Here is a 26587-nt window from a genome sequence, read left to right on the forward strand (position 1 = left end):
TAATAATGTCTCAGAATTACTTTTGTAAATGCTGTTATGGAAAAAGGTTTGAGGGTTATACATCAGGCTCCACCAAATTCACGGCACATTTTGGTCAATTTCACAGCCATAGGATTTTAAAAATTGTAAATTTCATTATTTCAGCTATTTAATTCTGAAATTTCACAGTGCTGTAATTATAGGGATCCTGATCCAAAAAAGGTGTGTGTGTGTGGGGGGGGGGTTTGCAAAGTTTTGTAGGGTGGGTTGCGGTATGGTTAACCTTACTTCTGCATTGCTGTTGGTGGCGGTGCTGCCTTCAGCTGGAGAGTGGTGGCTGCTGGCCGGGAGCCCAGCGCTGAAGGCAGAGCTGCCACCAGCAGCGGCACAGAAGTAAGGATGGCCTGGTATGGTATTGCCACCCTTACTTCTGCACTGCTCCCTGCAGAGCTGGGCACCTGGCCAACAGCCACTGCTCTCTGGCCGTCCAGCTCTGAAGGCAATGCAGAAGTAAGGGTGGCAATACCACGACCCCCCCTGCAATTCCCTTTTGGGTCAGGACCCCCAATTTGAGAAACGCTGGTCTCTCCTTGTGAAATCTGTACAGTATAGGGTAAAAGCACATAAAGACCAGATTTCACAGGAGGAGACCAGATTTCATGGTCCATGACGCGTCTTTCATGGCTGTGAATTTGGTAGGGCCCTAGTTATACACACACTAAGCTCTGAGCAAGTTGAAAGAAACCCACTTTTACCATATACAGCAGGAGTAGGCAACCTATGGCACACGTGCCGAAGGTGGCACGCAAGCTGATTTTCAGTGGCACTTACGCTGCCCAAGTCCTGGCCACCGCTCTGGGGGTTCTGCATTTTAATTTAATTTTAAATGAAGCTTCTTAAGCATTTTTAAAATCTTATTTACTTTACATACAACAATAGTTTAGTTATATATTATAGACTTATAGAAAGAGATCTTCTAAAAATGTTAAAATGTATTACTGGCACGCGAAACCTTAAATTAGAGTGAATAAATGAAGACTCGGCACACCACTCCTTAAAAGTTGCCGACCCCTGATATATAGTGAAAGTAGTGAATTTAAACAGGATCCTAAATATACAAAATTTAATTTCTGGATGAACTGAGGTAGTTAAGATCTCACATGCAGCTTGTCTGACTACATAATTAGGCACAATAAGTGGAGTTAAGAGGAGTTTTAACATTAACTCTGAATTTCCTGGCTTTTGTGACTTTAAATTTGACCCTTAACAGTATCTCATGATAAACTTACTTTCCTGTTTTGGGTGTTTAGAAAATATACAGGAAGGTCATTGAACCACTGCAAAACTGTAAAAATATGAAATTGTTACTGACAGAGGACCACAGCTCTGCATTGTGCTATATAAGCACAAGAACACTGCCTCCATTCTCTTATAATTTAAACCCCAATTCTGCAACATGATCTAATAGGGCAGATGTTTGCACATGTGTGATTGTGGGCTGAAACAGATATGTGCAGGTAAATGTTACACACAGGTTGAGATATCAGTTATTTAGCTACTCAGATTTTTGCTTTCCCCAAATCATCACTGGAAGGTTTCAAGAAAGTTGTTTAGATAATTTTATTTTCTGTTAATAAACAGAATTCATGATTATAAAATTTACTTCTACCAGATAAACTATTTGGTAGTAGGAATTTAGTCTAATACTGTCTAAACTGCTCTCATATACAGACAACAAAAAATTATGTTAATGCAACCTTACCAGTACTGTTAGGCACACATGCACACAAAAGAATTCCAAAAGTTAAGTTTCAATGCACAAAATTAACTGTTTCCTTGTGTGTACCCACTGTTTTCTAGTGCTGCAAAAATGTAGGAATATGCTCAACTTTGCACAATGAGTATTCGTATTGAACTGAATGGGATTATTCACATGTACAAATTTAAGCAATCCTAACTTACAAATTTACAGAATCCTAACTCTAATTTGTATGATCACATGCCATTTTTCAAACACAATCTGCAAAGGGGTGCTCACACAGTCCCAACTAGCCATGCACATCTAGGCAGATCTGAGCTTGGTAGGGGAGCGTGCACATATGCACATGCACTTAACAAAGGAGAAGTGTGTGTGTGTGGGAGGGTGGGGAGGGGTTACTAAATGTGACAAGATTACGTTTGCATTCATTAAACAAAAAAGCAGCAGAAGGAATTTTGCGTAAGCTTTTTCCCTCCACCAAATGTCACTTTTAGTAAGGGACCTGTAAGGCTGTTCTCGCCTTAAGACTGATTTCTTCTGGAATGCCTACAAGGCACTTGTAAACAAAAACAAGTTGAAGACAGTCATGCATAGTCGATATATACCCTTTACATGACAGACAAAAAAAGTATATAATGGGCCAGATGCTTGGACTCATTCCGGTAGCATAATGAAACCTTCAAATCCACTTAACTGGCGCTTTGAGGATTTTTCCTTCACCAGAGAATACCTAGATGGTTTATTGCCACTATAGCGGTCCTACACCATCTCTGTTGTGGCCTTATAAAATCTTAGGGTTAGAAGGGGCCGCAAGAGTCATCTAAGTCTACCCCCCTGCCAAGATGCAGGATTTGTTTAGTCTGAACCATCCAAGATAGATGGCTATCCACTGCAGGGGGCATGGCTGCCATATATTTCCTTGAGAGTTGAGGGCTGTGGAATAAATTACAGGAGCCTTCAGGTTATCCTAATGTGAACTGGTATAAATCATCCCCAAGACTGGGAGACTGAAGTTGGTTTAACTTTTTTACATGGTGCCAAGAATGTGGTAAATGCTCCCAAAGATCAGGATGGATATTTGCTTTTCCCTTATGGAAGACCCCACTGCATACCCAGTGATAGTTACTTTAGAAATACCAAAAGACAGATTTAGTTAGATAAATAAGACAGCAAGATCCTTGCCCCAAATACTCGTGAGGGCATTCTGCACCAAAAAAATTAAAATTCTGTGCACAATATTTTAAAATTCTGCAAATTCTATTTGTCAAATAAATGTGGAGGCTCCAGCATGGCATTGGGGAGCACAGGCCACTGGCTGCTGTGGCAAGGCACCTCTTTTCTTTCGCCAAACTTAGCATTGCCCCCTCTGGCGATGGCGGACCTAGGGTAATCAGCCTCACTCAGACAGGGTTTGCCTTCCCCCTTCTGTGCTCCCTTAGGCCATGGCTACACTTGCAAATTTGCAGCGCTGCAGCAGGGTGTGAAAACACACCCTCTCCAGCACTGCAAATTGCGGCGCTGCAAAGCACCAGTGTGGTCAAAGCCCCAGCGCTGGGAGCGCGGCTCCCAGCGCTGTACGTTATTCCCCACAGGGAGGTGGAGTACGGACAGCGCTGGGAGAGCTCTCTCCCAGCACTGGCGCTTTGACTACACTTAGTGCTTCAAAGCGCTGCCGTGGCAGCGCTTTGAAGTGCAAGTGTAGCCATAGCCTTAGTCATATTTCAGGGTAGGCCTGAGGGTCAGCCTTAAGTGTGATCCTCCACCAAACAAAAGGAAACAGTCAAACAAAAACCCAGGGGGGTACTTTTCGCTGCCTCCCTCACTGGTGCAAGGTGTTGTCTGGTTGGTTGCCCTGATGTGTGAGTCCTTCCCCTAGCAGGCACTCAGGTTTGGCTACTTCCCCTATGGGAAGGAGCACAGCCTCTCACCCAGGAACAGCCTATTTCCCTGCTGCCTCTAGCCTAGCAGCAGCTTCTCTCTCTCTCTCCTTCTTCGCTCTCACCAGAGGAGGGGTTTTTAAAGGCCTCAAGCAGCCTTTAATTGGATTCAGGTGTCCATAATTGACTTGAGGTAACCCCTTCTCAGCTTGTCGGAAAAGGCACCTTTAACATTCTAGGGCTAATATATCAGCCTTCCAGGACCCTCTTGCAGCTGTCTGGCCTGACTTTGTCACACTGCACAGAGGTGGGAGATCACTGTACAGCACCCCTCCGGGACACAGACTCAGCAGTGAGGCTGCACCCAACCCTGACACAGCGCAAGGACCGGACCGGCCCCAGAAACAACCCAGGGCTCTGCCAGGTGCACCAGGTGTGGGAAGGCAGGATCGAAGTGTGGAGGGGCTTAGTGTGAAGGGAATCCAGGTGTGGGAGAGAGGGTTCTGTGTGGGGCAATCTGGGTGCAGATAGCTCAGTGGCAGATCCAGCTGCCGGGGTGGGGGTGGGGTGTGGATCTGGATGCACAAGGGCTTGTTGGGAGATTCTGAGTGCAACCGTAATGGGATTCTGCAAGGGGGTCCAGGTGAAGGTGGGTGGGGCTCAGCGGAGGTGGTCTCGGGAGTTAGAGCTCAGCAGGGGGATCTGGGAGTGGGGGGCTCAGTGGGAAGGTCCAGATGTTGTGGGAGTGGGGCTCAGTGGGGTGGGGATCCAGATGTAGCTGCTTGAGGCTCAGTAGTGTGGGGATCCAGATGGCTCATCGGGGTGGTGCAGGGAGAATGGGGCTTGTCAAGGGCGGTTCTGGGTGCAGGGGAGGCTGAGGCTCAGTGGGACAGTCTGGGTACGAGGGAGTCTGGATGCATGGGAGTTGGGCGGATAGGGGAGCAGCTCCCTGTACAGAGATCCCTGCCCCTTCAGCTGAGGAGCAGTTTGCAGAGCTTCCTACAGGTGGGGGAGAAGTCTGAGAGTGGGTCTGACACAGCCCCGGCCTGTCCTCCCCAGCCCAGCTGGGACTAGCAGCTGAGCCCAGCACAGGGGAGGAGCTATCAGCTGGGTCTTCCCCAGTCCCACCCACTGTCACACAGTGATTTATCTCTTTGACGGCTGTCTTGGGCACGCAAAACATTACTGCTGGGGAGGGTCGCATGACCGCTCTTGTGGCTTCCCTTTGCTTCCCCATTAGAAAGTCATTTTTCTGCAGGGAAGCAAAGAATTCTGTGGGGGACACAAATTCTGCATATGCACAGTGGCGCAGAATTCCCCCAGGAATACCCAAAGACTAAAGCTTATTGCAAGAGATGGAGTAATGTGAAAACTTGATAACCTTGGTGGTGAACTGGAATAAAAAGGTTGATAGGCTGCATAGGGCATAGCAGGCAATGGCAACTTGCATACTGAATGGAGAAGAGCCAGCTGAGCTGACTTTCTGAAGTTGAGAAATCCATAGCTGCATGTGCCAAAACCCTTAGTGTTAGAAATTCAGTGTTATCTGAGAAATATATTACTGCTTGTATGTTACAGAAACTGAGAAAAATTGGAAAGCTTCCATGAATAAAAAGAAATTGTCCAGAACACATGAAACAATCCAGCCCTAATTAGAAACAGCTGGAGACAGTTCTCTTTTTAGTGAGATTTGGATCAATAACCAAATACTGACTGTTGCACAGTTGCAGACACCAAGTATATGTAAATATCAATATAATTCACATGCTCTAGGTTATTTATTGTCCCAAATGGTGACATGAAACATAATGTACAATATTACCAGTTAAAAAAAAATCTTTACATCGTATCAGTGGTACCTAGGATAATGTTTAGATAAGGATTGCTTCTCATTCTACTAGCTTGGTGCTCACATACCATTTCAACATTAGAAAAAGTAATTTTCACACAGCTCATTGATAATGCTTAACAGTTCAAAAATTAGAGTGAGTCTTCATGTCCCTTGCATAAATATAAATCCACTCAGTCCAATCCTTAAAGTTATGCATGCCCAAGGCTGTATTAACAACCTGATAGGTTCTGAAACTAAATGTTTATATGCCCAAATTATTTCTTACCAGAGCATGCCAGCTGTAAGACTATTTTTGTACTTTTCACCATTTTACATAAAGTTACCCCAAGAAAAAAAAGACAGCTTTGGAAAAAGATCAAATCATTGACTAAATCACTGGGCTCTGGAAAGATTATTATAAATAACAGACACTCAGCACATTTAATTCAGAATGTTCAGAAATCAAGAGCGTTAATTTGTTAATATTGCATGAGAAAAAACAGTGACATGCCATCACCCGAGAATGGAATCTTCTACACACTTACTAAAATACTTAAAAGTTTGTGAATTTGAAGTATGTATGTACGTATGTATCATCTTACGCTGTTAAGGGGCTGGACATGATATTCTGTAATAGGCCTTTTTGGTCTCTACATTTCTAAGGTTTATCTTGTTTACAGCAGAAGTAGAAGAACTATTCTGTTCTTGGGCTTAATCCCACTGAGCTGTATTTTGTGCACCCATCCTGCTCATCTTGGATTCAGTTGTTACATTTCATTTCAATCATGAGATGACATTTTGAACATTAAGATGCATCCTCAAAGACATAAGAATCTATGAAAATATATAGAACTGATTTAGCAAATTTCTACTGTGCACTCTTTCCTCACTCTGAACTGGGGTATGTCCTCCTAAACCGTTCTCTGAAAAACCAGCAATTATTTCAGGAACATTTATTGTGCCTAAAACCTTTTCGTAAATCACAATCCTGTTCGCTTCATAAACCTCTGCCACAACAATCCCCACAATTGATTTGCCAATGCCAAACTGGTTAGCCATGGCCATGTAGCTGTCCAGGTAGTCTATTTCCAAATGGCAATAGGAACATGCTTCTGGATTCGCCTGGCCACCATCATGAGTGTCTCCAGAGTCTGGTGGAAAGGGGCAAGCTGGTGTACAAGTCACCAGGAAAGCCTGCTTCTTCTTGCAGAAGTTCTGGACCCACTGCTGGTCATCCCTGATTCACATGATGATGTGATCCCATCGGTCTGTTTGTATACCTGCTCCAGTGTACAGGGGGAAAAATTTGCGCGTATGGCAACAACAGGCATGAGCAGCATCAGCTGGTTCACAGCTGACATGTCAGTAGGCCTTCAGCAGTTCAAAAACTGCTAATGAAATGTCCATACAGAGTATGAGGTAGAAAAGTTCTTCTACTGGGGCAGGATCCATATTGGCTTGGGCTGCAGATAGTGTGCAGACACAAAATGGCTCAGTCGGATGTGTTTCCAGATAAAGCCCACCCAACACACGTCTGGTCAACTCCCACAGAGCTGACAGAAAATTCTCCCACAACCCACTATGGAGAAAGCCCCTGAGGGCTTCAGCTGGCAAGGGTGCTAGGAACCCTTAGGTATGATAGTACACGCTCATAGAAACTGAAATTCTGACCAGGGCCGGCTCCAGGCACCAGCATCCCAAGCAGGTGCTTGGGGCGCCAATCTACAAGGGGCGGCAGTCCATGTCTTTGCCCCCAAGCAGTGCGCTGAATTGCTGCCGGACGGCGGCGGGAGCAGTCCATGTGCCGTTAGGGCAGCACGCGCATTTCCACGGCAGCGGCAATTTGGTGGCAGCTTCTATGTTCAGCTGTGCGCGGCGGTGCAGCTTCTGTCTTCCGGCTGAAGACAGAAGCTGCCACCGAATTGCTGCCACTGCAGAAACGTGCATGCTGCCCTAATGGCACACGGACTGCCCACCCCCATCTGTGGCAGCAATTTGGTGTGCTGCTTGGGGGCAAAAACAGTAGAGCCGGCCCTGGCAGCCAGCAGTGGAGGCTGCAGAGCCTAGCACAATACCCCTGCCATAGTCAGTTGCAAGCATCCAGCCCAGTGGGGTCTGGGGCCAGGTTCAGAGCTGGCTCCTCCCGAGCCGACCCCAGCAGGCCAAGCAGGGCCCGTGGAGATAGGAGCGCGGACACTCCGCATGCACCAGCACTGGGCTGCAACTCAGTCGGGAGAGTGCTGGAGTCCCGTGTAACTCGGGCAACGCCTGTGGGCGGCCAGCTGGGGCCGACCCACGGCAGCCTCGCAGAGTAACGGATCAGCCCAGCCCGGGCACAGCTGGAGGGAGATGCGTCCCCTTGGGCGGCCACGGCCTGATGGGGGGAGAGGTGGGGAGACATGTGTTACCCCCGAGTAGCTCCCTCCCTGCTGGGTACCACTCCCTGCCCCGTTCCAGGCTGGCCCTTCTGAAGCCGGAACGTTTGAGGCGCGCCGGTCGGATGAGTTGCAACGGCACTGAGTGGGTGGGGTGGGAGATTTCTGAGAGTTTGCTGTGGGGAGCTCAGTCCTGGCAGGTCAGTGGGGTGCGCTGGGATCCGCACCTCGCCTCGCTAAGCGCCCTGGCCGGCCTGGGAGAGTGGGGGCACGCGGGTGGCAGGAGCAGGTCGAGAGGAAAGTAGAGTTGTGCGCATGCCGCCCTAACGGCACACAGACTGCCCCTGCGGCGGCAATTCGGCGCACTGCTTGGTGTGGCGAAAACAGTAGAGCCGGCCCTGGTTCTGACATGGGTATGGGTAGTGCAGTATGGACATGTCAGCACAGTTGTGAAGCCTGAGTTTCCATTGAAGTGTGGACACTCAGACACAGGGTTGGAAAAATGAGTCCACAAGCCTGGGTCCCACTAAACCCAGGCTGGGCAGACATATCCTTAGATGTTAACTAGAACAGCAGCAAATTCCAAGCAACATGTGTAAAAGAGGAAGAACATACTAACAAGGCTAATTGCTTCTTTTTCTCTCTACTTGCAAAAGGGCACACCTGGAAACTGAATTTCTAGACAGCTTCAATACTTATGACTTTCGGGTGTCCCCATGCAATGATCTCATGCTGCACTGACAAGAGGAAAACTTTGTCCACAGTTTATATTAAGTGGCAGCTTTCAAAGCTTTCCTTCAGGTCTATTTCAGAAAGTCCGCATCAAGCAAATATAATTTTTTTTTAACCTGGTAAAACTGGTAAGAAAAGTTCTAGCACCATACAAGCAATGGTTACTGAGCGATAAGACACAACAAGCAGTGCATTTCTGAGCAATTACAGCCAGAACCTGGGTAGCGTTATAAAACTGTAGAGAATATTACCAATAATTTCCCTGGAAAAATCCATGTGGGGAAGCTGATAATGCTAAAATAAATTTGTTAGTCTTTAAGGTGCCACAAGTACTCCTGTTCTTTTTGCAGATACAGACTAACACGGCTGCTACTCTAAAAATCTAAAGAATTTCTGTGACGGATTTTCTGTTTGCTTTGTACTTTATTTGGTCCTCATTTAAAAACTAAATAGCAAGTTAATTCCAATAATATTTATACATACACAGTCTCTCTCTCAACTTTTCTGTTACTGGGCTGAGTCTATAGACTATTTACTAAACCTCATGATAATTGGAATAGCCAGCCCTAACATCATAGAAATTCAACACTGATGAAATGGTAAACTCAACTTTTGCTCTTAACTTGAAAGATTTCACTAATTGTCTTTATTGTCAGAATATGAAAAGTTATTTGACAGAACATTTGACAATTTTAGGAAATACCCACATATCAGAGATTGATAAAATGTGACCATCTGCACTGAAGTAGTAAATCAACTGGCATGATCATAAATTAAATGGATTGACAATTATCTATTCATCCATCTGTAAAGTGCTCTAAGTATCTAGGTACTAATGTTAGTACTGAAGTTATCATTAGGCTGCCATTAAAATGAATGGGCAGAGAGAAAATCCCAGTTGGTTCTATTGTTTTTATCTCATTACATATTCAAAAAGATTAAATTGTTAAAAATACCCTTGACAATGAGAAAAATTCAAACTCAAATGAAAACTTGTATTCTGGAGAAAGCCACAGGAAATCCATAGATCGTCAACTTTTTATCTGGTACATTATAACCTGAGCTAATAGAAATATCTGAGAAAAAGTAGATGAATTTTGACAGACTATAGCCATGTAATAAAAATGTAATAATTTTCCAGAAATGTATACTTGCTGTGCCTTACTACTAGTATGAAATGCAGTATATGCATAAAAATAAGGGAAAAAAAAATCAGGCATAAGCCCTTACAGAGCATGATATCACTGATAACCAATCAGAAAGCTCTACTGTGCCTAAAGTTTCTGAAGTAATTTAACGATTTAAAATAGATAACCAGATCACTTCATTTTGAAAATGGCTGCACGATATTGTTGAAGGTATCTTGGTTACAATGACATTTGTGTTAAGGCAATGCTTGGCAGTTCTATTTTACTTCTCTTCCTCAACTACATTTTTAGAAACGACAGCTTCCTGTTCTCTCACTTTCCTTTTAATATTAGCAAACGTGCCAAACCAGAGGCATGTTTTATATAACTTCCCAAATGCCATTTCATAATTGGGAGAAGAAGGGAGTTAATATAACCTCTCTGATTTACAACTGGTGTCAGAAAACAGCAGAGACACTGTAGGCTGCAACTCTGTTTTGTATGTCTGGATAACATGTTTCTATGGCAACTGCATACACAACATTTGTTTCCCATAACACAGTCATTCTCATGCTTTATACAAAATCACCGCTGTTTGCTGTAGTGTGGGGGGAGGAAAAATACCTTTTTCAGCCCTCGAATCGATCAATGATTCGCTTAATCAGCAGCATCTGAAGTAAGGGTTGAAAAGAGTTTTTTCCCTGGAAATGCACCCCACACTATGTAATAGGAGGTTGGGGAAGAATGAAATTCAGCTTGAAAGAAGTAAAATCTAATCAATATCAAACACAAAATTCTTCTTTAAAAAATAAAAGCATACAGGTTTTAGTATTCCAGATTTAATACAATGGGTATTAAAGAAGGATGAATGTATAAAAAAAGAAACAAAAAAACCAAGGCTTATGAGGCCTGGAGCTCTAACTATTCATATACCTCCTACCTGATCACTAAAGAAGTCTATTGTGAGAGAAAAATGGGAATCTTCTACGGAGCATCCCTGTCCTTATAAAGTTCCTTAGTTGCCAACCTTGGAATTGTACTAGTCCGATTCCTTGGGGGTGGGGTGGGGAGGGAGAGAAATATTAGGAACAGATGGCCAGTCAAAGAAAATAAATAAAAGATAATTAATTTGGATCAAATGGTAGTTAAGCCTTCCTTCTAAAAGGAAAACCCATGAGATTTCTTTGCCTCTATCTCCTATTTCAGGATTGTAGTCTTCAACAGAGACCACCAATTGCTTTTAAGCACAGATTTTGTACCATTTTGGATTCTAGCTGGAATTTTTAGATGTCCTTATTGCTACAGAACACAATATTCTTCCTTAAAATCAGGAAGTTATGGAAATAATTTCAAAGTAAGGTTCATGATGACATCCTTTTTTACACATTTTAGGAAGATAATCTTTATCTGAAACAACTGTCTTAACAACCTGGACTTCCTTCAGTACGTAGAACTCTGACTCAAACCTATCCACAGAATGTTCTGATGACACATTCATCCTTCCAAATCCTTAATACTCACTAACTATATATTGTTTTCTGGAATCTCTTCCCAAAATATTGGCAAGTATCACATGATTAAAAAGCCTGGGCAGGAAGGTGCAGCAGGCAAACTGCAGAGAATACACATTAAAAACAAACAAACAAAAACTAGTGGGTTGTTTCCTCATTCATCCTTACCCAAGTCTATGAAGTCTTGCTTAATGCACACAGTGCCAATTTATTACTTCTAATGAGCTATAAAACATCAGAAAATGTACAATCAAAAAGTCACTGAGACATTAAACAGGGTGAGAATTGAAGATTATTGTGGAATTTGTATTTATTCTGTTGTGCTGAATTGCAATTTCAGAAAGATACTCAAGGCTAGCAATGGTTGCAACAAGAATGTGGGTGCCGAAGGGTCTGTTGTGGTGTAGTTTTGGGAAGTCTGACTCCGTGTTCAATCCACCTATCTTTATTTTTTTATCAAAGCAGCAATAAAAAAACATCAACTAACGAAACAGGCAAGAATTTTATTATGAATTTAGTTCTACTATCCTCTTTTCAAAACAATTATTTTTTTGGAACAAAGAGAAGATCAACCAACTTTTGAAAATGAAAACCAGTGTTTTCCCCCAAGTGAACAGTGAAAGTGAAATCACTACTTGAGAACATAAAGACTATTGTCTTATCACAAAAAATAAATGCTTTGGCTTGATATGCAGCAGCACAGCACAATCTGGATGTAAAACACAGCGGCCTTTGGCTAGCACAGCAATACTGCATGTTTTGAACCCTACAAAGTCTATGAAATGCTTTTTCCATTTTGTCTTGCCAATGTCTGTCCTGCTGATTTTAAGTTACATTTCCAGAGGCAGCCATTTCATCTGCATGGATTTAAAAGAAAGGAATCACCATCTTTCTCCTTATCAGATGAGCATATTATATATATGCTATGGTATGATATTTAACACAACTGTGAGAGGGCAATTTTCATATGTTCAGCATAAAAATGAAATAATGGCTAGGTCACAGAGCAAGCCAGAGAGCAATAGCCCACTGTGGAAATGAATACAATTTAAAATAGGACCCTTTATAAATATTTCCTTTTTATTATGACTTGATCTGACAATGTTTCCATTTATGAATCACCTTCTTCAGGAGTTTATATCTCAGCTGGAAAAGTCTGTTTAGGGCTGAAAACTGGCAATCAAGGTCTCAGCTCATACTAATGACCTTTTTTCAAAAACAAAATTTGAATTCAGTCTGTTCAACTACTCTTCAGATAAAAGATGTCCAAAATTCTTGATTTTGACCACTGAGGTTGAAAACAATCTATTTTTTCTATGTGGCAGAATTGGATATAAACCAAGAAATTAAGGCTGTTGTGGGTATATATTGAAGTGTAAAGGTAAATGCACTTTTCTTCAACACCATCCAAAAAGAAGTTATTTGTATTAAAAAACAAACAAACAAACAAAAACCTTATTTAAAAGCCACCAGAAGTCAATGATGGACTTGAGAAGCTTTCCGTACTAGGGAAAAAAAGCATCTCCTCTTTCCTTCCATCTTTTGAAGAAAGGATGAAAGGGACAGTACATTTGGGAGTGGAGAGGGAGAAAAATGGTTGAATTCCTAATTTTCCACCCAAACAACCTTGACAGCAACTATCTATTATACACCATGACAATATTTACCACTGCATCTAATAATGAAATAGCACATTTGCTTGATGTATCTGCTAAAATGTCAAATGCTAAATAATTAACATTAGGCTTCAGAGCCAACATCCCATTGAGATGAATTAGGCATGTCATACATCTAAGAGCTATTGTTTCTGTCTGCAGATTCAAGTGGAACATCATTGCATTGATTGACATTTGTTTCAAATTTTGAAGATTTTCCTCACAACGGCAGGGCTAGAAACTACATTTTAAAATGTAATCTTAAATCTGGAGTACAATTATGCAGGAAATTTAAAAAAGGTCAATTATGTTGCCGTTAATGAGGCCACAATCACATTTTACATAGGGTTCTTAGTTTTATTTATTTTTAAGTACTGATGATAACCTTTCCTTTTCTGCAATGTAGGAATTGCTACTTATGAACTGAGCAACAACTGGAGGTCAGACATGATGGTGCATAAAATAAGTAGGCTATTGTAAAGGTCAGCCTAGGTGACTTCTAACATTTTCAGATAATGTAAGGAAAAAAAACAGGGCTTTGGAGCTGTGCTCCAGCTTTGCTCCAGCTCCAGGGCAAAAACCTGCAGCTCCACTGCTCCGGAGCTGCTCCACACTCCAGCTCCAGGCTCTGCTCCAAAGCCCTGGGAAAAAAAATACATTTTATGCTGTATTCTCCCTTCCTTATCCTGAGTGGTGGTATGCATACTTTCACAGAACTGTCTCCTATTTTCCACCCTAACAGGGACTGTATTTCAGAAATGGGCAAAAAGGTCTTCTGGCTTTTCTTTCATAGCACACCACCATTTATGGCTGAAATAGCCTCTTGTCTCTTCTTCACCAAGCACGTACCCTGCTCTCCTCCGCAAATTGCTCCTTAAACTCAACTTCTGTTATGCAGCTTTGCAATGTTAATCTTATTTATTGTCTTATATAGCAGTTCCATTGAGACTGAAGATGCCATGTAAATGTAAAATTATTATAAGAGAAAAAGAAAGGTCTGACAAGTAACTATGACTGTTCCTTCTCGTCCTGAAAAAAATCGACTGTAAGGCCAGCAGCGATTCTCCACATAAACACACAACTATATATACAATAAATTTTTTAAAAAAGCTTTTTCGGTCAAATCAGATTCTGCTTCAGCACCAACTTGTTTTATGTGTTCCTTCCTCATTCTATGTGCCAAGTCAAAGAGAGGAAACAAAAGCTGGGGTTGTTTCCAGGAGAAAAAAGTGCTGCAGGAATCTATGGGCAGTTTCCTCTCATGTACACAAACCAACACTTCTATAGGAAGATTCACATAATACACGTGTGTCAAAATGGTTAATCTTCAATACATACAGGGGAGAGCATCCCTGGCATAAAAGAGAAAAAAAGGTTTGTGCATCTAGGATTGCTAATACTTGCAAAATGGCTGTCTCCATGGATAAATAATTGTGTAAATGGAAAAACAACAAGGAGCCCTTGTGGCACCTTAGAGACTAACAAATTTATTTGGGCATAAGCTTTCATGGGCTAGAACCCACTTCATCAGATGCATGGAGTGGAAAATACAGGAGCCGGTATAAATACATGAAAAGACATGATTTGCATCTGATGAAGTGAGTTCTAGCCCATGAAAAATTATGCCCAAATAAAGTTGTTAGTCTCTAAGGTGCCACAAGGACTCCTCTTTGTTTTTGCTGATACATACTAACATGGCTACCACTCTGAAACCTGTGTAGATGGAGACCAAATCAGTTTGTCCAAAAAAGGTGTTGCCCAGCTGTCATAACTATAAAGGGAAGGGTAACAGCCCTCCTCTGTACAATACTATAAAATCCCTCCTGGCCAGAGACACCAAAATCCTTTTACCTGTAAAGGGTTAAGAAGCTCAGGTAACCTGGCTGACACCTGACCCAAAGGACCAATAAGGGGACAAGATACTTTCAAATCTTGGTGGGGGGGAAGGCTTTTGTTTGTGTGCTCTTTGTTTTGGGGGTTGTTCGCTCTTGGGACTAAGAGGGACCGGACATCAATCCATGCTCTCCAAATCTTTCTGAACAAGTCTCTCATATTTCAAACTTGTAAGTAACAGCCAGGCAAGGCGTGTTAGTTTTATCTTTGTTTCCTCAACTTGTAAATGTTCCTTTTGCTAGAGGGTTTACCTCTGTTTGCTGTAACTTTGAACCTAAGGCTAGAGGGGGTTCCTCTGGGCTCTTTGAATCTGATTACCCTGTAAAGTTATTTTCCATCCTGATTTTACTGAAATAATTTTTTCCTTTCTTTCTTTAATTAAAAGCTTTCTTTTTAAGAACCTGATTGATTTTTCCTTGTTTTAAGATCCAAGGGGGTTGGATCTGGACTCACCAGGAATTGGTCGGGGAAAAGGAGGGGGAATGATTAATTTTTCCTTGTTTTAAGATCCAAGGGTTTGGATCAGTCTTCACCAGGAACTTGGTGGAGAAGTCTCTCAAGGCTACCCAGGGAAGGGTTATAGTACTTGGGAGGGAGATATTCTGTGGGGGAGGTAGCCAGAGTTTCCCAAATGACATAAATAATTTGGGTGGTGGCAGCAAAACCAGATCTAAGCTGGTAGTCAAGCTTAGAGGTTCTCATGCAGGTCCCCACATCTGTACCCTAGGAGTTCAGAGTGGGGAAGGAACCTTGACACCAGCGGTCTACAACCTTTCTTTGTTACTGAGAAGGTGGTGGTTTTCCTCCTCTTAATAAGTTATTTTCCCTTATTCTGGTCTTCCTTCCTGATGATAAATTGACTTTTATTATTCTAACCAATTGAACATTAATTTAGATGCTTTATTACTCATTTAGATTTTACTCAGTGACTTAAAGCGGAAAAAATGTATTCTCAAGCCGAGAGAGAACCCTCCCATACAACATGTTTCCTGAGCCAAGAGAACCCTCCCATACAACATCCTCCAGCTGTTCTCAAATAGGGAAAGAATTCGCCCATGTGGCATCCTTAGGCACTTCCCACCAAAGTCAGCCCAGAGTTTGTCTAGCTGAGAAGGAACCTCCCCAAACGGCAACCCCTGGCTCTTCTCTACCAAGGGAGATCTCCTCCCACACAGCTTCATCCAGTACTTCCTGAGCCAAAACAACCCCTCCTTATACACCCCGGTAGGGTCTTCCTGAGCCAAGAGACAATGCTTTCACATGGCATCCTCTGGCTATTCCTGTTCCATCACCACGGTTATTAACTTTTATTAGTAAAGAAAAATCTAACGTGAGTGCAGATACAAGCTACCAGAATGATTTTTCCCCCAGCTAAAGTCCTTCACAATCAAATGCATTTTTTAAACGCCTACACAATGCAAGCTTAAAATACAATGGGTGAACTGCAGGCAGCAATGGCACAACACAGATATAAACAGGCTCCTCTGATGGCCAGAATGCTTCAAGTCCTTTACTATGTTACTCTGACATGCCTTCAGTTACAGACTCAAGTTTGCATTCACATGCTCTCTTGTTCAAAAAACATGTCAGTGTCATCCTTTTTTCTTTCTTTCTTTTTTTTTTTAATACAGGAAAATACATGTGGGCTTGTGATTTACATTATCATAACCTTCCACTCTGATATTTTTGGGGACATACTATATTTTAATATGGCTTCTAAAATTAATAAACGCTCTAGTTTGCCATAGCTCTGCACTTTGGGCAAATGAGGGTATTGAGAAACGAACTCAATTTTTATCTTGCTCCTTTTAGAAGTGCAAGTTAAACAGAACTTAGCCTTTATAAAGATCTGAAAAAAACAAGAGGCAAAAAGAAAGAGGAGCTGAGGCACCAGATGGGGAAAGGACAGGAAATATATATTTTTTTAAATTTCTATTAAAAAAAGAGAAATGACTTATACTTAATTCCTTTCTGAGCTACAGTTATCATCTGCGCAGACCAAGGGGAATGTCATACACAAAATATAAAGTACAAATTTTGGAAGGGAGTTCAAAGACAGCCACAGCCACATCGACTCCAAGAGGCTCTCTTACTTTTCAAAATAAACAAATACATACACACACACACACATACAAGTTCTGAACTAGAGAACTTTTTTAACAAACAGAGGAAATGAGTTAGGGAAAGGCCTTGGTGAACTGCTGGGCTGATGGATCATTTGGTCAAAGCCATGAAATGTACTGTGGAATTTTCCAAAGTGCACAGCGCTGGCCTAACTCTTGTTCTCTGACACCAAAGGGAGCTTTACCATTCATTTCAATGGAAACAATTACAATTAAATGCTAGGATTTTTGAAAATCCCACCCTCTGGGCTTGTCTATGCAGTACATTAGTCCACAGCAGTGGGGTGTACATTCTAATAAGCACCAGTTTGTCACACACTAACTGGCCAGTATAAATCCCGCTGGCACTCAAAGTTTCCCAGTAAGTATTAATGTAGTCATGTTTCAAAAAGTACTACATTAATATGCAGTAGGGAATTTTAAATGTGCACCAGCAGGATCTACATGGGCTAGTTAGTGCATGACATGCTGGTGCACATTAGACTTTACACTCCACTGATGCAGACTAACAGACCTTGTAGACAAGCCCTTAAACTACAAAATTCAGAGAAAGTATGAAGAGACTGCACAGTGGCAACCCTGAAAAATCTCCCACTGTGGTTTCAACTCACTCAGCCAATGATGCATTAGTGCAGTGAGCACCTGTGTCTGACTAGGCAAGGGAACACAGCTATATTTGTAAGACTCAGAAATGCAGGCTCCAATTTTTCTATCAAAATCAAAATGAGATATTAGTAGACCTTTCCCCCTTAAAAATATAACAGAAAAAGTAAGGACTCTAACTTCTAGGGTCCTGTGCAAATAAAAAACATTTATTGCACTATGAATATTTAACAGCACCCATATCTTCCTTTCAAACCAGGGTAAATTGGTCCAAGTCACTTTTAATAGTGGAATAGTGAAACTGTATATCAGTGTAGCCACGCTGGTGCAAAACCCCAATCACAGACAAGCCATAGGTTATGGATGCCTTTATCCCAGTGAATGACCAAAATAAAGAAGATTGAGCGGGAAAGCAAAGCTATCTTGGGTAGAAGTTATTGCCACTAAAAAAAAAAAAAAAAAGTCACTTCAGGACAATATGGAATGCGAATAATACTAAGCTGTTCAAAAGAAGGTCTGCACAGGGCTTTGAGAACTGAATAAAAGCTCCAAGGAGGAGAGGGATCATCTGAGAGAGAGACCTAAGGCTTTCATTTTTGGTCCCTGGTTCAAAACTCACCCAGTTTGACAGGGATAAAGATATTACAATATGACAGCTGTTTGGTGACGTTAAGTATAAGAAGTTAGTAGCGTCAGTCCAGTTTTGAAAGAGTTAGAGAAGATGTGATATAATCAGATTTCTCATGCTGTGCTTATATATTTATTAACTGTAGACAGCAGGGGCGGCTCTAGGCATCAGCAAAGCAAGCAGCTGCTTGGGGCAGCCCATTTGCAGGGGCAGCAGCTGGCAGGGATCCAGCCTGGGAGCTCAGAATCAACAGGGGGCCCTGGGAGCTGGGGTGGAAGGAGGGTGCCGGTGGGTGGGGGAGCCCATGGCTGGGGCAGCAGGGGGTGTGTGGGTGGTGGGGCACTGGTGGGGAAGGGGAAGCCCAGAACTGGGGCACATGGGGTGTGTGTGGGGAGAGCCCAGGGCTGGGGTGGCCGGGGGTGCAGGTGGGGAGAGCCCAGGGCTGGGGTGGCAGGAGGGTGCGGGGGGAGCCCAGGGCTGGGGGGGGGGGGCAGCCAAATTTTTTATTTTGCTTGGGGTGGCAAAAAACCTAGTCAGCCCTGGTAGACAGCAGTTTCTGATAGAATTTGCCGTACTGTGAATTCTATAAATACTTCTATTGTCAGTTGCCTTGCGTGTTTGTGAGTTCTTTCCGTGTGCTTTCCCAATGCTGCACAGATAGCTGGTTCAGCAGACCTTGATAGTATTACCCAGTGTGATTAAGTGCTGGAGGCTGAAATGTTGTAGCGCTGCTTAGGCACTTCTGTCCTTGAAGCTTCAGTGTTGTTAGTAGACAGAGCAGCATGTTAATTCAGGAGCCTTCGATGTTACTCAAAGAAAGATCACAGGCACGGCTCATTAACAAAAGACACATGGCCAGGTTTATTGCCTTCAAGACACAGTCCTAGAGCCCTGGCTTTGTGCTTAAAGGTACGCTAACATGACTGCCCTGTGGCAAGGAATGGCTCAGTTGGTGGTGGAACTTTCCACTGCCCCCCTTGGCTAAACGAATATAGATTTAAGGCGAAGTATCCGAACATTTATAGGCTGAGACAAACAACTAACATACACAACTTACACACCACCTTATGTATTTCATGACATCTTTTTGTTATCTCCCCTTGTTACATCCCTATTCATTATTTTATCAAACCATCTCATTTGTACTATATTGGGGCGTATCTGTACTAGCTGGATTACATTTATGTAAATAGTGCCTAGTACACTAGTAACAACTTTGCCAAGTTCATGTACTAAATAGTGAAATTGTAAGCATCTACTTTAATACATGGCCTGATTTTGGTTCACAGCCAGTTCAGGCCTCAGATCTTGCACCAGGCCCATTTCTCCAGACTCCCTCTACAACTTCTATCTTGCTTTGTACACTTTAGGACACCACAACAAATAACAAAAGATCCACAAAAAAGCTAATACCTGTGCATGACTGATGGCAAAAGATAATCCTCCCAATGTTAATAGAACAATGAAAATATTCTTTGTACATTTTCTGAAATGTACAAATTGTCTGTTCATATGACTGAAGAAGGGCAGTGATTGGAAGATATTTGAGAGCTGTTTATGACCATAAACAGCAAAGTTCTTCCTCCTCCAAAGAACTACATTAAGAATTTTATCTGTATTGGAATAACATTTAAGAGGATAACTTATGTTTTTATATTGTTGTTCAGCACATATGTTTGATATAAGTAGTCCTTAAGACAGTTGTAATCATAGTTAATATTTTAGGCATTTTTAGATACATCAAGTTCGACAATGAGTGAAAGCAGGAAGGACAGGATAAAAAAGACAGAAAGTCAAGTGGAAAGGAACAAGAAGGAAAGAAGATAACAGGAGGGAGGAATTTGCATAGGAGGTAATGCTCAAACTGGGGAAAGAAGAGAGAGGGAAAGAAAGTAACAACAAAACAGGAAAGTAGGTGAGTATGGGAAAACAGGAGACGGAGACAGAAAAATACAGTGGGTTCATATTCCTTGCCACAGTTACCATGTTCTTTGGATTGTGTTATTGAAAGTGTCTTGAAAAGTTTTGTGAAATAAATGGAAATAGGGAAAAAAATGCATATGCTGCTATTATTGTACAGTCATTTCATTAGATGTAGTTAGTAGAAAGCCATAGTTACTTATGGGGTAAGATCAAGCCTTTATCTTCATTTTCCTATCCCAAAGGAGGAAGAAAAATGAGCAAAAAAAAATATGGGTTTTTTATAAGCCACGAACTTAAAAAAATCAGCTTTTATAAAAGCTAAAACTGTAAACTTCATTGTAATACATGCAAGTTGTAAAATTACAGATTTATCCAGAATTTAGCTGTTGTAAGATTACTATATTTAAACCTAACTGGTATAAGAAGAAAATCCTTTACAATCTGTACAAGTTATCTTAGGGGGCTACACCAGAGAAATAAAATGATGGAAGAATTAAGGTTACCATTTAGGTCTGAAGCATTTCATCCATTTCGGTGCCAAAGGTGGCTTTGTAAAACCTTCTGTAGCAGCTGGCACTAAATCCGTTTGCAAATTCAAAGCACTTCCAATTTTTCCAAGACAGATTTCCTTCTTCTTTTCACCCCTTTTTTCTTGCAACTACAGATCAGACAGTAATGTTTTCTGCAAAAGAAAGATGAAATGGTAACTCTGCTGTAGTTTAAACAGGTTCCAAATATGATCTAATAAATTTTCCCTTCCCTTGCACCATCCCAATCTTTCATATTCTGCAATGAATACTTGAACTGAGACCTCTACTTAATCTTATTCATTTGGAATTGGCCTCTGTTTCCAAGGTGTAAGGCCTGAACAGATTTTTGGATAGGACTATACAACTCTCCCCATACTACAACCTAGTATCAAATGACCACCAAGAATAAGAATAGCACTTGGGCAGTTGTTGCTTTATGTTTTTCTAATTCGCTTTAGTTTCCTTTCTGAAGGCTGCTTAATCATGCACAGGCCTTCATTTTATCAGACAAATCAGATCATTGTAACATTTAATTTTCCCGTTACCAAAAAAAAAAAAAAACCCACCTTAGAATGTGAACACAGCCAGAACACTTAAATTTGAAATATTTTTACAAAGTTTAATTTGTGCTATAAATTGTGAACACATGTTTAAACATTTTTTTGGGTAATTCATACCACAGAACTAAATTTATGAAAAACAGTTCTACAGTTGGTATTATCAGGTGTACAGAGTTAGGAAGAGATACAGTATTCATTTAAATTTATATTTTTTAAAAATAGACCACAGATTAACTGAATAAGTTAATTAACCTATTTATTAACAGTTTGTTTGAACTACTGTACTGCTTCCAAATGTGTGTCTATGCCTTACTATCTCATTCTCATTTGCCTACACACTATATCAAATGCAGTGCCTAATCAGGAAAACTGGATCGCTCCTTCCCCGGCTACAAACCAAACAGGATTTGAGAAAATATGTTTGTGTTTATGGACTCCCAAGCGTGAAGGTACTTAAAAATGAGTTTCATCTGTCAGACAATTGTTGAGCATGCAAGATGCTTTGGGTGGTGTAAAGGGATCATTTTCTCCTCTCAATTCCTTTCTTGATCTCTCCCCAACTCTTCTTTCTAATATGGGAATGCAGTAATTTCCAATTCTGGGTACACAAACCAGTAGTGGTACTTCAGGTGTTGCAGCTGAAACACTAGTTACTCTTTAATTATAAGCTTCCTTTGGGGATCCTAAATGCACTGGTGCTGCCTGTCTTCCGTTCACCTGCACCTGCTATTAACTCAGAGAGGAACATGAAGTCCAAGCCCCAGCCTTGCAACAAGACAGCTGACAAGTCAAGGAGAAAGGTAGAGTATTGGTTCTGATCTCTAGCTAGGAGAAGGCAATTAGAGACTTTGGCAAGTGTGGTGTCAGTGTAGCACACAGAGTGGAAGCCAGACTGGAGAGGTTCTAAGATGGAATTGGAGGAGAGGAACTCCAGAAAGTAATTGTAGACCATGCATTCAGTCAGCTTTCCGATGAAAGAGGGAAGAGATAATAGTTGGAGTCAAGTGGGGTCAAGGATAAGTGATTGTTTTTAAGAGGAGAGAGACTAAACCATGCTTATCTTGTGAGGAGAAAAAGCCAGAACAGAATTAAGCAACAAAGAAAGTTTTGGTATTAACATTTGTAGAATCCTACCTTATATCCAGTGAGAGGAAATAATCAGCAGACACAAAATGAAAAGAGGCAGGAGGAATTTACAGAAGCTTATCATTTATTTTAATAAATACAGTATACTAAGTCACTTATTTAACACTTTTAATTGTCAGACTGTTATACAAACATTAACTATTCCTTGTGAAATGTATGTGGAAATTTTTAATCACAATTTTACAGATGGAGTTATTGAGGTGACAATATTAAGTGACTTTTCCAAAGCCACAGGAGAACATGGTCATTGTCAAAACAGGAGCTGATATTTAGGTGTTCTTGACATCTAGTCCTGTTCTCAGACGAGAAGGTCACAATGCTTATGTGTGTCAAAGCAGAGGAGATTGAGGAAAAGTTGAAAACAACAGTCTTGCAAACCCTACAAAAACACGAGGCACAGTCCCACCCCAAAAATCATGAGTTTGACTTAAAAATCATGAGATTTTTTTAAAAAAACAAATGTGTGTGAGGGGGTGAGATTTGTCTTCTGTCTTTTGACCTTTTAGGGTGCTCTTGGCTCATATTTTCAAGCTTCCCTCCACAACCACAAGGTCTAGAAAATTACTTGGTTTTAAATGAAAGCCAAGGTTCTGATGAAGTCCTGTTGTAGTTGAGTAGCCAATGGGACACTACTACATGGAAGTAATGGTTACAGAATTGGATAGTGTGCAGAAGATATGAAATGGGAATTGAAACATGAAAATTTAACCCCAAAATTGAGATTTCAGAAGGAAAGTCCAACCTTTCATTCAGATTTTGTGCATCAAAAAACTGCTGTTTAAAGTTGAACTGCTGAGTATCAAATTATTAAAGGGGAAGTTACAAGAATTTGTCTGTAGAACAGTAACTGTCCCTCTATTACTGGTGATTTCCTATATTTCTAGTTCCAACTTTCTGTCAGGTCTCAGTTATCTAACTACACCTCATATCCCTTCTGGTCTCTCTGGGCACACCCCTTTGAACATAAGAATGGCAATACTGGGTCAAACCAATGGTTCATCTAGCCCAGTATTCTGTCTTCCAGCACTTATAGCAACTAAATCACAGCTTTAACACCACTGTTGAACAATAACAGAATATCAATTTTAGTTTATTATAAATATTTTTGGATATTTTTCTATTTTTTCAAATATATTTATTTCAATTACAACACAGAATACAAAGTATATAGTGCTCACTTTATATTATTTTTATTACAAATACTTGCACTGTAAAAGAGATACATAAAAGAAATAGTATTTTTCAGTTCACCTCATACAAGTCCACTCAGTCCTACTTCTTATTCAGCCAATCGCTAAGACAAACAAGTTTGTTTACATTTAGGGGCGATAATGCTGCCCGCTTCTTATTTACAACACCAGAAAGTGAGGCCAGACGTTCGCATGGCACTGTTGTAGCCTGCGTTGCAAGGTATTTGTGTGCCAGATATGCAAAATATTTTTATGCCCCTTCGTGCTTCAACTTGTAGGCTCTAAAGTTTTACATTGTTTTATTTTTACAAATTCTACATTTGTAAGTTGCACTTTCACAAAGAGATTGCACTACAGTAATTTTATGAGGTAAATATAAAAGAACCATTATTCTTCACTTTTTTACAATGCAAATATTTGTAATAAATATAATATAAAATGAGCACTGTACATTTTGTATTCTGTGTTGTGATTAAAATCAATATATTTAAAAATGCATAAAAACATTAAAAAATATAATACATTTAAGTTGGTATTTTATTATTGTTTAATCATGCAATTAAAACTGCGATTAATTGACAGCCCTACTCTTTAACTATAACCACCAACTCTGCCAGCTCATTTCTAAAGCTTTCCTTCTTTTCCAGAGGTTTACCTTGTGGGAGCATTTGCTGACATCACACATATACCCCTACTCTCTATCATCAACCATACTGCTAAAGAGCCTGCTTTAGCCCCACTGCTCTGCCAACCAGACTTTTAAGCGGCTTGGTTAGTAGTGCTCACCGTGGCCGCCAGGATCCCTTTATGACCAGGTGTTCTGGTCAAAAACTGGATACCTGGCAACCCTATACCTAACTCCTTTCATTTTTCCTCCAGACCAAAACATTTTAAATTAATCTTTGAAGCTTGATTTGTCCCTCCACAGGTTACCACTCTCTTGTATGTGCTAATGAAAAATAAAAATAAATTGGTTACCACAGAAACTGAATTAGCAAAACTTTTATAAAAAAATTTACCTGCTTAAATAAACAGTATTTCTTTCTTCCTCCCACTCAACTCTGATAGACACTCAGCCTTTTTTTGAGGAGAAAAGAATGTCCAACATAGAGTGCTACTTTTAAGTACCTGAGAGATAAATCAATAAGGCTGATTAAATCATTGATTACTGGGGCTTTTTCCTTCCCTGCTAATTGGCTACAGCTCATCTTTGAAAGCAAGAGAGGACTTTAAAAAAACTGAATATTTTAAGGGACCTCAGATACAAATTCCAGTCGATCCAGATGATCTGTCATTTGTGTAAGTACAGGCTGGAGTGATAGAATTTGCTGTATTAAAATTGTGACCATTGGCCTAGTTTGTGCTAGCCGGATTGATGTACTGCACTGCAAGTGCAGCTTCACCATTTGTAGCATTAGTGGAAACTCTTGTTTAGACATGTTGCAACTTTTTTTATTGCTATGTTGCATTTTTACTGCTCATAGGAGATGGTGATAGTAAAAACATTTATACTTCTCTGTACTTCAGCCTTCACTCTTGATTATCACTAGTGGTTAATTACGTATCTGAATTTTGCTATTGTAAATGCAGCCAGGAATTATCTTCTACTTTCAGAAAATGCCATGAGTCTTAACTAACCTCCACTTGGACAAGCACCACAGGAAGCTAGATAAGGAACTTGTCTGAATGCCTCTTTTGAATAACAGTACCTCTAACACAAACAATTCCTGGTGTTGGGTCTTGAACCCACAACCTCCTGGCTCAGAGACAACACAGTTTCCAAATTAGTCATATTGGCATTTTTTATATACTAAATTTAGATTAAGAATGATATTTAAATTAAAGCTGGGAGGAACTGTGAACACTTTCCACAGAGTGCTCTGCCAATGCAACCTAATCCCAACTTGCAGCATCTTCTAAAACTATACTCAGAGATCTCTTTCTTTTAGCAACAATACGTATTATGTCAAATTGTTTTGGAGCTTTGTAAAGTAGAAAAATGTCCATAAATGACTGGTTGTATGTAATAAGGGACTCTCGTCACCAGAGTGCCCCCCTCATTTCAGGGCTTAGACTTTAAGGTCAGAAGGGACCATTAAGGTCATCTAGTCTGACCTCCTGCACGGAATCTCACCCACCCACTCCTGTAACAAACCCCTAACCTATGTCTGAGTTACTGAAGTCCTCAAATCGTGGTTTAAAGACCTCAAGGTGCAGAGAATCCTCCAGCAAGTGACCTGTGCCCCACGCTGCAGAGGAAGGCGAAAAACCTCCAGGGCTTCTGCCAATCTGCCCTCGAGGAAAATTCCTTCCCGACCCCAAATATGGCGATCAGTTAAACCCTGAGCATGTGGGCAAGACTCACCAGCCAGCAGCCAGGAAAGAATTCTCTGTAGTAACTCAGATCCCCCCCATCTAACATCCCATCACAGACCATTGGGCATATTTACCTACTAATAATCAAAGATCAATTAATTGTCCAAATTAGACTATCCCATCATACTATCCCCTCCATAAACTTATCAAGCTTAGTCTTCACGCCAGATATGTCTTTTGCCCCCACTACTCCTCTTGGAAGGCTGTTCCAGAACTTCACTCCTCTAATGGTTAGAAACCTTAGTCTAATTTCAAGTCTAAACTTCCTTACTCTAAACACCTTACTCCAGTAGCTCCATGTGTTTGCTGGGATCAAGTAAGGATACGAGATGACTCGAGAATGGGGTTGATTGTGCCTTTATGGAAGAGTAAGGATTTGGATAATTTGCATTATCCTATCAAGGCATCACCGCATTAAATCAAACTCTCAAAGTCCTTGAAAGAGTTTTGGAGGCAAGTCAGAGGTGCAAGGTGGAGAAAAGCATAGGAGAAGCACAACATGGCTTTAGGAAGGAAAGGTGTAGTATAGACTCAATATTTGCAGTGAGACAGAAGGTTGAAAGAAAGATAATGGAGGGCATGACTGCTACGTAGATCTTGAGAAGGCATATGACTTGGTTCGAGGGGAGTGGTGTTTTGAGTATTGAGATAAATGGGAGAGGGACTTCAAGAAGTGGAGATTACAGAGGAGCTGTATCGAGGGTCAAGAGTTAAGGTAGTAACAATACATGGATTTCAGAGACTTTTGAGGCAATGATGGGATGGAGAC

The 26587-nt window shown here is 41.2% G+C and overlaps 1 protein-coding gene across 18 annotated transcripts in view; it reads right to left on the bottom strand.

Moving 5' to 3' along the window:
• Nucleotides 1-26587, bottom strand: part of PEAK1 (pseudopodium enriched atypical kinase 1) — a 261455-nt gene that overhangs the window by 99091 nt on the left and 135777 nt on the right. For 13 of the 18 annotated variants that reach the window (XM_039493412.1, XM_039493411.1, XM_039493409.1 and 10 more), the window contains one exon: nucleotides 20520-20698. The gene's annotated coding sequence lies outside the window, so the exon portion shown is untranslated. Of the gene's footprint in view, nucleotides 1-10620; nucleotides 10686-20519; nucleotides 20699-24461; nucleotides 24571-26587 lie in introns of those variants that run through there. The other 5 variants (XM_039493410.1, XM_039493405.1, XM_039493398.1 and 2 more) reach the window with 2 other exon arrangements.

This window comes from Mauremys reevesii, linkage group 10 (genome assembly GCF_016161935.1).
Source record: "Mauremys reevesii isolate NIE-2019 linkage group 10, ASM1616193v1, whole genome shotgun sequence".
NCBI classification, from domain to species: Eukaryota; Metazoa; Chordata; order Testudines; family Geoemydidae; genus Mauremys; species Mauremys reevesii.